The 12,348-nt window shown below is 38.4% G+C and overlaps 1 long non-coding RNA gene across 1 annotated transcript in view; it reads right to left on the reverse strand.

The window, feature by feature from the left end:
* Window positions 1-591: 591 nt before the first annotated feature.
* The window catches only part of LOC120461658 (uncharacterized), a 99,138-nt gene continuing 87,381 nt past the window's right edge, over window positions 592-12,348 (reverse strand). Inside the window, exon 4 of the long non-coding RNA XR_005618228.2 lies at window positions 592-923. This is a non-coding gene — a long non-coding RNA (uncharacterized LOC120461658). The remainder of the gene's footprint in view (window positions 924-12,348) is intronic.

Genomic DNA, 12,348 nt, shown 5'->3' on the forward strand with positions numbered 1-12,348 from the left:
GATTTCTACAGCCGACAACCCTGACAGAGGTAACATCTAAATTAATTGATTGAATTGAAGTCAAAACAAAAACATTTAACGTTATTCACTCAACCAATCAATGTAAATGCATTGTTACATCAGCAAAATATAAATGTAATAAAACAGGAGAATCAGGTCGACATCTGTTACTTCAACTAGCTTGGCAAGACAAAACCATGCCTGCGAGTTCAGGCTTAATAATTTTAATGTAAAAGGAGATGCTCATAAAACAAGTTTAATCATGTGATCCAGCCCTTAGGTGTCGTAACACCTTAAAGCAACAGACAATGAACGTAATCCCTTAGCCCATGAATCACAACTCACAGTCTAGGGAATTATTAGTTATTATTCCACTGTGGTTTCAGTCTTATGATCTACTCTGTCCAGCACTAACAGAGACTTTCATGTGGGGTGTCTTTAGTTGTTTTACAGTCACCAGTTGATTTGGTGTTGTAATGGGCGTACTTGCTTATTTATGTTGTACGACTTCTCCAGATGGGTCAGTGATTCAGAGCCTTGATATCATAAGACCTCTGCCGTTAAATCTTCCAAAGATTTCACACCCTCCCTTCAAAAAATGCAGCTGTGGGGGATTATATGGAGAACGAAGAGGCTGATGTGAGCCTGTAGCTTGACGCAACCGGCAGTGTAAAAATACGACAGCTTGTGATTGGTTTGTTTAATGGATTCATTGGGAAAACAAAAGGCTGACATGATGAGACTACACCCACGTGGGAAAGAAGCCCTCGGCTGATATCAAAGGAGCGGATAACCAACAGAGGATTGGCAGAACTCCGGGTTGCACCCAATGATTGTGTGTCTGACACAGATGCCAAACGTTGTGTTTACCCCACGCTGAGCGCCATCCATCAGCCTCAGCAGTGCTCTTCACTGGCCTCCACCTACAATGACAAAGAGTCGTGGCAAGCATTGCAAAATATCTCTGAACTGTTCGTGATGTGTATGAGTGTGTGCTCCGATATCAGAATAAAAACACTTCTACAAACCTGTGCTAAGTGGAAAGAAGACAAAGATGTCTCCATTGACTCATCATTCATCTCTCAAGTGAGCCATTGTTCATTTCAGAAAAAGGGGGGAGGATGAAAAACGAGTTCACGATATGCATTTAAACGGCAATAATATTACTGAATGCAACGTTGATGGAACAAGCAAAGACGATACATAAAATCTTGAGGATGTTTAATTAAAAAACACTCTAATTATACAAAGCAGGACATCAATAGCAGAAATCCAGTCATTAAAGCCAACGTGCCAATTAGAGCATATGTCAGCCATCCGAAACTGCTAACTGAGCTGCTATGATAAAACAGCAAGAATCAATAAAAGAAAACTTTATGATTTGCCCTGAAACGCTCAGTCACCACAAATGACTGTATGACTCTGCTGCCTGGCCTGCTGGAGCTTTTATTATAGAAACTGCGCATTTTCAACTGCTTATCTTTTTGTAATTGATGTTTACAGTTAAAATGTATACACAGTACACACTACCGTTCAAAAGTATGGGCTCAGTATGATTAAAAAAAAAGTATGTTTATTATTTTTATTTGAAAATGTTGATTATATAGCACTTTAAAAAGTGAATTAATGAAATTAGCAAACAGCTCTACATTATGTAATGCTTGACAGCTCATTAGAAAAGTTATATAATTGCCATTATTATATAAAATTTGCATTATATAAGTTTATTAATGACTTAATACAAGTTATTAGTAACTAAAACTATTAACTATTTTAAAAAAATACAACAAAAAATGCTTCTGTAACAATACATACAGTAGAACAGAGAAAGATGTTTCACTAGAAATGTATAAATATATTTACTTTCCATTGACTTATGTTATATACTAAGCTAATAATATTGTCCATCATAAACCTGACCACCGCAGGCATCATTTTACGTCCTCATCAAAATATTAACAATATGGTGAAGTTGATTTTTTTGGTCCTCACACCATTTGTAATTTGAGGTTTTAATATGCTTGTTGGTACATGGTCCCCCACAATGTAGTCAAAATCTGAATACGAACACACACACACACACACACAAAGCGACAAGTATGACAGAGTGATGATATTTGAGGAAACTCTCAGAGGTAATAAAAGGGAAAATGAGTTCCATTGCACAAAATCATCATGATTCTCTCTTTCCCTCTTTCCCTTTCGATCTTAATCTCTTCCAAGTAGAAAGCAGCAGAGATGGCAGAATAATGAGCTCTTACCTAGTTTGAAAGTCCCTCTCACACACATACACAGAAACACACACAGAGAAAAGAGCCAAGGCCTTGGCGGCAGTCGACAGAGACTTCAACAGCAGTGAGAAATATCAGTCTTCGCTTCTAAACGCATATAAAACGTCTGGAAGCTCTTTTCACTGTCACATAGGTGTGTGTGTGTGTGTGTGTGTGTGTGTATACGCGTAAATGTAACACACTTTAACCCATCTGCTTGCCAGACACTACACAGAACCCACTGCAGAAATAACTTAAGACTAAATGAAAATAAATGCCCCTCATCATTCTCCATCATCAAATATATCAGCTCTCTCTCTCACTCTCTCTCTCTTCCTCTGAGTGTGATGGGAGTTCAGGGATGTTATGCTCTCTCTCAGGACTACATCAATCAGCCCTGACCCGCCTGGTGGGCTCAGAGTGTGTGCTTGTGTTTTATCTTCAACAGTTTGCATCTACTGAGATATCAAAGAGAGAGGAGGGAAAGTGGGAGAGGTTATTTAAACAGAGCGACAGAGAGAGAGAGAGACTACAGTATGTGTATGCATGTTGAGTCAGCACTTCTGCATTTTTTTAGTGAAATTACTGGATGTCTGTGGTGTGTGTGTGTGTGTGTGTGTGTGTGTGTGTGTGTGTGAACATGACCAGATTACTCATTTTATACTCATTCCTCTTCTGCTCATCACTGTTAATCAGACACGTCTTAACTCAACCTGCAATTTTGTTATTAGTTTGCAATTGAGAACTAAAAAAGAAAAGGTAACACTTTGCTTTGTAATAACTTGTTTAAAATTCAGAACCTGCACAGCACATTTGCTTTGTTGTTTTAGTTAATGATGTCTATTGGGAAACAGCAATTTCATAAACTGTGCATGGCTACCAAGGACTAAATTGTCAACAACATTTAGATGCGTCATGCCTATTCACATGCCTCCTATGGTTTTTCAGCCAAGTGGATTTTCAATGCAACTTGACATGACAAATTAAATAGAACATAAAACATATGAAAAATTAACTTAAAGGTGGGGTAGGTAGAAATTTTCAAAAAAAAAAAACCCTCAGTATTCTGAAAAAGAAAGTACACTCGGGTGTCTGTAGTCCTCTCAGTGCTACAATAAACACAGCTCATTATTTAATTCACTCCCACCCACTCCCATCTGGGATCCTTACAAAGCCACGCCCCCAAAACACATGAACGACATGAAAGGCTGGTAGTACTCACTATCAAGCTAGCATATTGATACTGGTGGTAATGGTAAAGTTTCAAATATATTGAGTTTGATTCGGTAACGAGCTAGTAACATAAAATCTAAAAACAGCAAAGCTAAAACAGGTTGCATTGATACACATTGTCCCGTTACCATCAGTTACACTGTGATGAAGGTGAGTTTCGTGTAAGGTTCATAACATGCACGGTGTTTTACATGTAATGCCGAGTTCAGACTGCACGATTTTAGCTCGCCGACAGGTTTTGATAAATCGCAGACAAATGCCCGAAATCACAGGCAAATCGGCGCTCATTCACGCAGGTGACAATCATGGAGTGTGAATGAGCAAAGAAGCGATCTGAGAGAATCACCGACGAATCGCAGACGCTCCTGAGATATTTGGCATGCTAAATATCTGGACCTGACGGCGATTCAACATCCTGCTGTGTGAAAAGTGTTCTGACTGAAAACTACATCGGCGATTACTGACAGCCAATGAGAGAGCAAGATACAGAGCAGTGGGGAGTTCGGGGAGGAGTTATGGATCACATATCATCAACATGCATGGCATTGTTTCAGAAAAAAGGCTTCTTCTCGGTCTATTTGGACCCAAGAAATGGAAGGAAAACTTGCAGAAATTTGACAGGAGCACCCGTGTCTGTTTGACGTTTCATTTGAGCTGTACCACAACCAGGTTGAAAATGAAAAATTCTCAGGTGAGAACTCTGGCTCGCACGTTTGGGGTTGAGTTGTTTCCATGTCACATCTCACGTGTTTGTTGTGAAACGTAGGACTACAGACACTACAGACACTCGATTTGTATACTTTCTTTTTTCAGAGTACTTACATTTTAATTATGTATTGGTATATATAGACAGTTTCAATTTGGGAAAAAGATTTTTAGAAAATTTCTACCTACCCCACCTTTAAAGTAAAAAAATAAAAAGTCTACCCACCCTCATGACACAAATTTTAAAGTTAATATTACACATACAAAACAAAAACGTGACAATTGGCTGTCAAATTCAGTAGCAATCTTTTGTTTAATTTATTAAAAAAAGTTTCACTGACATTTTATTAACTTTCTAACTAAGCACTCTTAAGATCAAAATCATCAGAATATTTTAAGTCTCTTTTGCACTGATGAGAAAAAAAGTGAGTTGGTATCGCCGGCACGACCGCCGATCCCAGGGAGTTAAGCAATATTACAAGCAAGCAAGAGTGCTGAACCTGCAATTTTGTAATTAGTTTGCAAAAGAGAACCAAATTGGACATGTTTCCGAGTTTGATATTGTCTTGACACAACAGTATAATAAACAAGAATTTAATACTGAGTAACTTCCATTTGATGCTTAATATGGGAGTTACTTTAAAAATGTTTTGACAATGACAATGAAATTATTTCTAAACCTATACACATCCATTGAGCGTCTTTTGGCAACACACAGGCTTTTCATCCACTTAAGTGAATGATTCAATGACTCACTCATAAAGCCTGTCACTTGCTTTGTTCTCAAATGAATCAGTGTTTTTGACCAATTCGGTTGAATTAATGATTCAATGTCTCTTTCAAATACAGTAACTGTTATATAAAATAGATTGGGTCATATGCTCAAATGTACCAAACTTCAGAAACAACTTCTGAAACCTCTATGCTTGAATTATACAAATGAACAAACAAACAAACCCCTTTTCATTTATGCCCATTTAAATTGCGTGAAAGAGGAACATGAATCCATATCCAGTTTGTCTGTTTCCTTTTAGTTACAGTTGTGAGCCAAATAAAAGAGCTGCAGTGATGGCTGTGGAACACCTGTGGTGTGCCTGTATGTGATATGCCCATTGCACAGGAGAGTTCTCACTTTACAGCACACGCAGGAGTCTCTCTTGATGAATTGTCTGTGTAAATCAGATCGGCATAAGTTAGAAACATCTGTGGCATGAAGATCTAACCAGCACAACTTCCTTTATGTCAATGAAACAGTGACACTCGCATCCTCAGAGCAGAAACCAATATCTACTTTCTGATGATCTTTTGATGAAATATGTAGCAGGCTGCAGTGATGTAAACTTTGTTTATAGTACGGCCTGCTATGGATTTCATCAAAACTTTGTTTGCATCGCTTCAGCCCGCTGGAAATTTCACTTTGTTTACATCACTGCAGAAATGTGTTTTGATGCGTCGTGTGGTGAATGAACATCATCTTCCTGCTATAAAAAGAATACGTTTTTGAGTATCAACACATGCCAATGTCAAAAACGTACATTTTTGTAGTACATCCATCTGGACATCATGGTTTCACTTTATTTTGATGGTTCCTTTTACACATTCCATTGACATTAAGTAATGTTGCACCTACATTTCTACTTAGTCTCATTAGAGTGTTAGTAGAGTTTTAGTATACTGGTAGGGTTAGGGTTAGAATAAGTTGACGTACTTAGAATAAGTACTTATTTTCAGCAGAATGTCTGATGTGGAGCATCACAATAAAGAGTTAACAGATATTCCCAACCCCCCCCCCCCCCCACAAAAAGTAAGGTGGTACTTTTTCAGAGTTCGGGAACTTTCAGGGTGGGACTTGTGCACTGAACATGCTGATTGGTTCTTACCACTTGTTTTTTCTGGCCGATGGCGCGCGTTTGTCCCATCCATCTACGAGCTTTCTGAATACGCCGTTTTGTTAATTACCTCGTTAGTAAACCAATCGCACACAAAAGCAGACCAGCTTGAATCTCCTCCATACAAAACTCGAAACGCACTCAAAACAAACGCGCAGAGTGGGAGGAGCAGTCACACGCAGTTCAACGTCACTACATAATCTTCCCACCCCGGACCGGTACTTTAGTCTGCGGTGTAAACGCAGTAAGCAAGCGGTCTGGGGCAAAAAAAGGTCCTGTGAGAAAAGTTCCTGGGTCAAATAGTTCCTGGTAATTGCGGTGGAAACGCGGCTATAGTACTTAGTCAACAGGATGTTCAAAAGGGACAATCAAAATAAAGTGTAACAGGAACCTCCCATGTTTTTAAGCTGTGGGCCTCATTCAAGCAGCATTCGTTCGAATCTGGTTTTCAGAATGTAGTGTTTCCATTTCCCCTCTTCCTCCCCCCTAATTATTTCCTGTCTTAATTTTCTCAAAATGGGCTAAAATAAAAAGTAGATTATGTGTGACACAGCAACTTTACACAGACAGCCATTAAAGTAATATTTTCACATGAAAGGCCACGGTAGGTAATGAGAACCACAGTCTCCTGCAAGCAGATGGCTCAAAAACATCATATCCCACTGAGAGAGATAAAGAATTCAAAGCCTTTTGAAACACCTGCTTCAGTTCAGCCTGCAATTGCTCAGTTTTAGCACGTCACCAACTGAGCTAATCAGAGTCTGAGCCCAGAGAGGTGTTTATGAACAGAGCGCTTCTGAAAAATCATCTCCAAATCAAAAGCAGAGAGGACCAACACATGTACGGACATTCCTAAACACGCTGTTTTGTTAACAGACTCACTGGCTTTCTGTGAATGGCGGCGGTGGGATATTTTTACATTATTGGATTGCTCTCTGTAATGATCGATTCCGATGGGTTAATGCCGTATTCAGTGGTCAGATATTTCATATTATACACTGAAATATCAGATGATGCTTCTTTCTTATTGCATCTCAGTTATCGCTTTTTAGTGGCCACATGCAAACTGCAGCTAAATTCGGTTGTCATTTCACCTTTTAGTGCTAAATCCTAGTAATTTATGGGAGTGAGAACTGCATTTTACAACTGAATTAACTCTCAAGTAACAAAATCCGACGACTAAACCCAATTAACTAACCCAAAGATGCTTAAAATATGTGGACATGGCAACAAGAGAATGCTCGGCCAAACAGCAAATACAAAACACGATGCCTCTGTTGACAGTGGTTTGGTTAAAATTGCCAAACATAAGTCTTTGGTTCCTGTAATATTACATTGTTCAAAAATAGAAGATAGCAAACATAGAAGATAGCAAACATCAATTTTGGTAGGGTAGTGTTCTATACACACAAACAAAATTCACTCTCATTTTTAAATAAGGTTGTCACTTCTGTGACAGTATGCATATGGCCACTGAAAATCCCCTAAGAGGACTTCATTATTAATATTACTGTTGCATACAATAATATCATAAATAATCTAGCACCAGTTACTATCTGGTTGGCATTCCAAAATAGTAGGCGGTGATATTGCAGCTTAACGCTTGTTGCCACCCATCACAAAACAGAAAAAATAGAGTAACTAGTGTGTAGCTAATGTTGCTGCCAGTAATTGGCAGAGATAACAGATGAAAGTGAGACTACCCCCAACGGGAAAAAAGTTAGATCACCAGTGTGGGAGTTTTGGGAATTTTGGTTAGACAGCCTACTCTGCATAAAGTGCAGATTAGCATTAAGTTATTTTGTACACTTATGTGTACAAACTCTTTTCCACTTCCCTACAATTGCATTTTGAGTGTGATTCGAATAAACAGGGTTAAAGATGAATTTTACTTATTACATTATGTTTTTCTATAGATGCCCTAATAATATTGTTATTGTGAAATCTTTTGGCCACCACAATTATGTATGAAAAACCTATATATCGTGACATCCTTAGTACAAAGTAATTGATGTATTTTTTCTTAGTATAATCTTTAAGATAATAAACTCAAACATATAATATCCCAGCCAGGTCTCATCCCAATGATTTTGAAATTGTGTCTACAATCGACGCACATGGCACCCTACGCAGATATATATATGGGCCAGAAGGCGCCTTCTAGTGGTCTAACCCTAACACTACCCCAGACCTAAACCTACCCATAACAGAAGCATCTTAAAAAGTGTCACCTATTTGAAGCCCTGAGATGAGAATCCGTTGAATATCCACGTCATTTTAAGGTAATATATAGATTCTAAAATATAAAGGTATTTAAAATAAGGTTCATTATAACATTAGTTAACTACATTAGTTAGCATTAACTAATAATGAACTGCACTTAATCAGCATTTATTAATCTCTGTCAATGGTCATTTAAATTGGTAATTTCATTTGCTAAAAACTTTTACAAATTTGTTAACATTATAGTTAATGCACTGTGAACAAACAAAGTAACAAATGTATTGTTCATGGTTAGCTTATGTTAGTTAATTAAAACATTAATTAACTAATGTTAACTAATGAACCTTACTGTAAAGTATTGCCACTCAAAAATTGAATCTCCATACATTTAGTGATTTGTTGAGTATAGCCATGTAAACACGATGAAACACATTATATAATATCTCACACTGTAGGTGTGACTATATGTGCCCAGGTGACTATCCTTGTGAAGTCAAATGATTATTTTATTTGAATTTTACTTCCTTAATGCGTTGCCAGTGCCACCCAGTGAAATCATCAGAACGTTAAACCATGTTCTCTTTTATGTGAACCTGTCAGGGCTGAAGTGAACTCATAAGGGCCGCTCTTACTGATCTGGGAGCAGTTTGCTTTGATATTGCTCACTGGGTTGTCAGCAGAGTGTGTCAGGCTTCTGTCTGCTCCCTCACAGCCACTGTTTGCTTCAATTGACTTCAAACCAGCTAGTCCAAAAATACAAAATGCGCACAAGACAAACAAGCCAAGAAAAAGACAGAAGGGCATGGAGACTGTTTCAAAAGACCCGCTGTCATGCTATTCCCCATGCTGTGTAAGCTCTCTAAAAAGCTGTCTAACCTGTACAATGCTATGTGCCAACTCTGTCAATATGCAAAAATATTTAATTTAGTGATATATGAGCAACCACGAAGAAAAAAAAAAATCACATTGTGATGACCATTAAATTAAAAATCTGAACTTACTATGAGTTTTTCTCTAGAATAAACTCTTGAAATATCTGACAGCACTGAAACGTTTCTCCCCCATTATTAGGAAAGTGTTGCAGGAATGTTATACTGTGCCTCCAGCAATGATGAGGAGGTAAGAATAGTTGACACACTTTTGCGAAGTCTGATGGTTTTCTCTAGAGGGACACTGGGACATCTCGCACACACACACAGACCTCTTTTTCCCCCGGTCTGTTTGCCCGTGTGAGTGGGGAAGATCTCATTAGACCTTGATAACTGGGCATCCTGGCAAATAATGTATACAGGTGCGCGTGTGAACGTTAACTCGCTTTCATCAGGAGTATTTCTGTTCACTCAGTTCTAGGTGAATGCATATTCCATTAATATTAATACACTCATTTGCGTGCCTGAGTGGGACCCAATATGGCATCAACCATTTAATAATTAATTGGAGTTTCTGCATATTCATGAGTATATCATTCCAAAGCACAAGGTTTTGGAAGCCAACAGATGCCACTGAGATGTTTAGCTCTTAATTCAGGCCACTGAGATAAATTGTCCAATTTCTGTTAATGAGTTGATTTGCCCGAACGGTAGCTACAAACCAAAAGGACGAGATGAGAGAGAGAGAGAGAGAGCGAGAGTGAAAGGGACTGCACGAGTCTCTGGAATATCAAACTCTTATTAGAGCTTGAAATGACGGTTTGAAATGTGACTGGCAGCTTGACATACTGGAGTTGCCATGGTGACAGAGAACAAGACAGAGGCCGATTCTTTTGAGTAATCACTCACGAGGGGTGTTTAATTAAAGTGACAGATTTCTGTAAAATATTAAAAGAGGGATGTGATTCATTTAAGACTCTCGCCAGCCAGTTTGAGTCACGGAGGTGACACGGACAAGAAAATATCTTGCTGTTTGATTCGTTGGTCCTGGACCAATTCCTGAACTTCAAACATCCCAGTCGGGATTCTGGCAAAAAAAAAAAAAAAAAGAAAAGAAAAAAATAGTGTTCCGTCAGGCTGGGGTAGTCCAGACTGCGTTCGCTTACTTTGATGTGATCCCCAAAACTTGCATATGCCGAGAGAATGTGTGTGTAACTCTTCCAAGAGTCATGCTGTGGGCTCTTGGCTCCGTGTTCGGGCTGATTAAATGATGATCGGAGAGTTTTAACACTTAGGCTTGCGCTGCTTCTGCTGCTGTATCGTTCTCTGAAGCCAATTAAAACAAAGCAGCAGATAATTACTCCCCCCATGAGCTTTAATACCAGGGTGTGCGAGAATGCTGATTAACTGCCCGAGAAACAACCCTGAGTGTGAGTGCGTGCTTGTGAGATGTTATCCTCTTTGTTCCTTGCGTATTGCAGCATTATTGGTGTGAAAATAATGGGGATCTTCATTTGGTTATGAGGTGTGCTGCTGTGGAGGCACTGCTATACGGTACTTTGTTCTCTCGCTCCCTTTCCTGCACTTCCTAAGCTGATGGAAAACATTTATTACCTGTTGTTCAGGAATGCTCTCTCCATGTTCAAGCACATGTGCAGGCTTATTCAATAAGCCAGTCATAGGTATTTTATGCACTCCCTGAACCCTAATTAGATTCAGGATTACATCCTCGTCCCCATGAGGAAAGAACATTGGATTTTACAGAGAACATCATAACTACTTCTATGATCGCTCAGTCTTGATTAAGTCCCCAGACTCCAGCCATCAAAATAGCCTTACATGTGCTTTTGCACAGCAGAAACTTCATGACTGGCATATATCACAGTAAGGGTTTTTGGATTGTCAGGCATGATGCCCATTGTCACTAAATATTCCCAGTGATTTTGGCTTGACACCTTCTCTGGTTGTAGGAAGTTTGATTTTGATTGAAAGAAATAGTTTAAATTCTAAATAATTAAAATTCTGTCACACTAATTTCTCAACTTCGTGATGTTCCAAACCTTTATAATAAGAATGCAAATTATCGATTAATTCATTAATCATTAGTTGATCAACCTTATCGATCGATTAACGATTAACTGATAAGTGCCTATTTTCCCGAAAATGTAAATTTCTCACGGTATCAATTTAACATAAAAAGCTAAATATTGCTTAGACTGAATAAAAATGCATGTTATATTGCTCAATTGATGTTTTATTGTTTTTAAAAGTTGGGATACGTCACAGAATAATGGCGTGTTGCATGTGAAACATTAAGCAACATAAAATCAATTTTAAATAAAAATCTAAATGGGTAGGCTTATCCTATATGAAGCCTACATATAATAATCTATCTAGTAAACTACGTATATAAATAACTTGAAACATTAGCAGCAGCACTTATAATATAGGCTGAGGGGGAAGTCAAATGTACAGCTTGTAATGAGTGGAAATAAGGTGTGGCCCCTTTAAGAGTTGCGCGCTCCCTGTTGAACTATCGGCAGTATTGTATTGTATGTGCCGTGCGTCGCGAACACCCCTTTTGCTGTCTTTGTTGAAGTGAACACATCATGTATGAAAGTGTGACAAACAGTTAGACTTATTTCCCGGGAAAAATAACAAACTGGGAGGGGTTCGGGAGATAGGGCTAAAAAAAAAAACGTGAGAAACCCAAGAAAACGGGAGTGTTGACTGGTATGAGCTAAGTTATTGTTAGAACACAGCTGGATTTTCGAGGTTAGCACACTGTATAGCTGCCCAGCTGGTAGTCAATATCGATGCATTCCACTCGTTCAATTAGCCGACAATTAATTTAATTTTATCAAGTAAATTCTTGTTGACAATTAATCGATTAACCGTTTGTATCCCTACTTTATGATTTTCTCAGTGAAACACAAATTCGAAGAGAATTCAAAGAATCTTCATGTTGATCTTTTCGATACAAGATTCTGATAAACTTCCCCCAAAAAGAGCAGTACATCATAAAATTAGGCCAGATGACTCACTGGTTGACGAGCACACTGAAAGCTACAACTTCCGTCTGTTTTTCACACTATTCTTTTTCATGATTTCAGACCTCGGATTCTGCAAATCATCTGGCCTAGATTTTTCAAAATGTGG

The sequence above is a fragment of the Pimephales promelas genome, chromosome 4 (assembly GCF_988280905.1).
Source record: "Pimephales promelas chromosome 4, fPimPro1.hap1.1, whole genome shotgun sequence".
Classification (NCBI taxonomy): domain Eukaryota; kingdom Metazoa; phylum Chordata; class Actinopteri; order Cypriniformes; family Leuciscidae; genus Pimephales; species Pimephales promelas.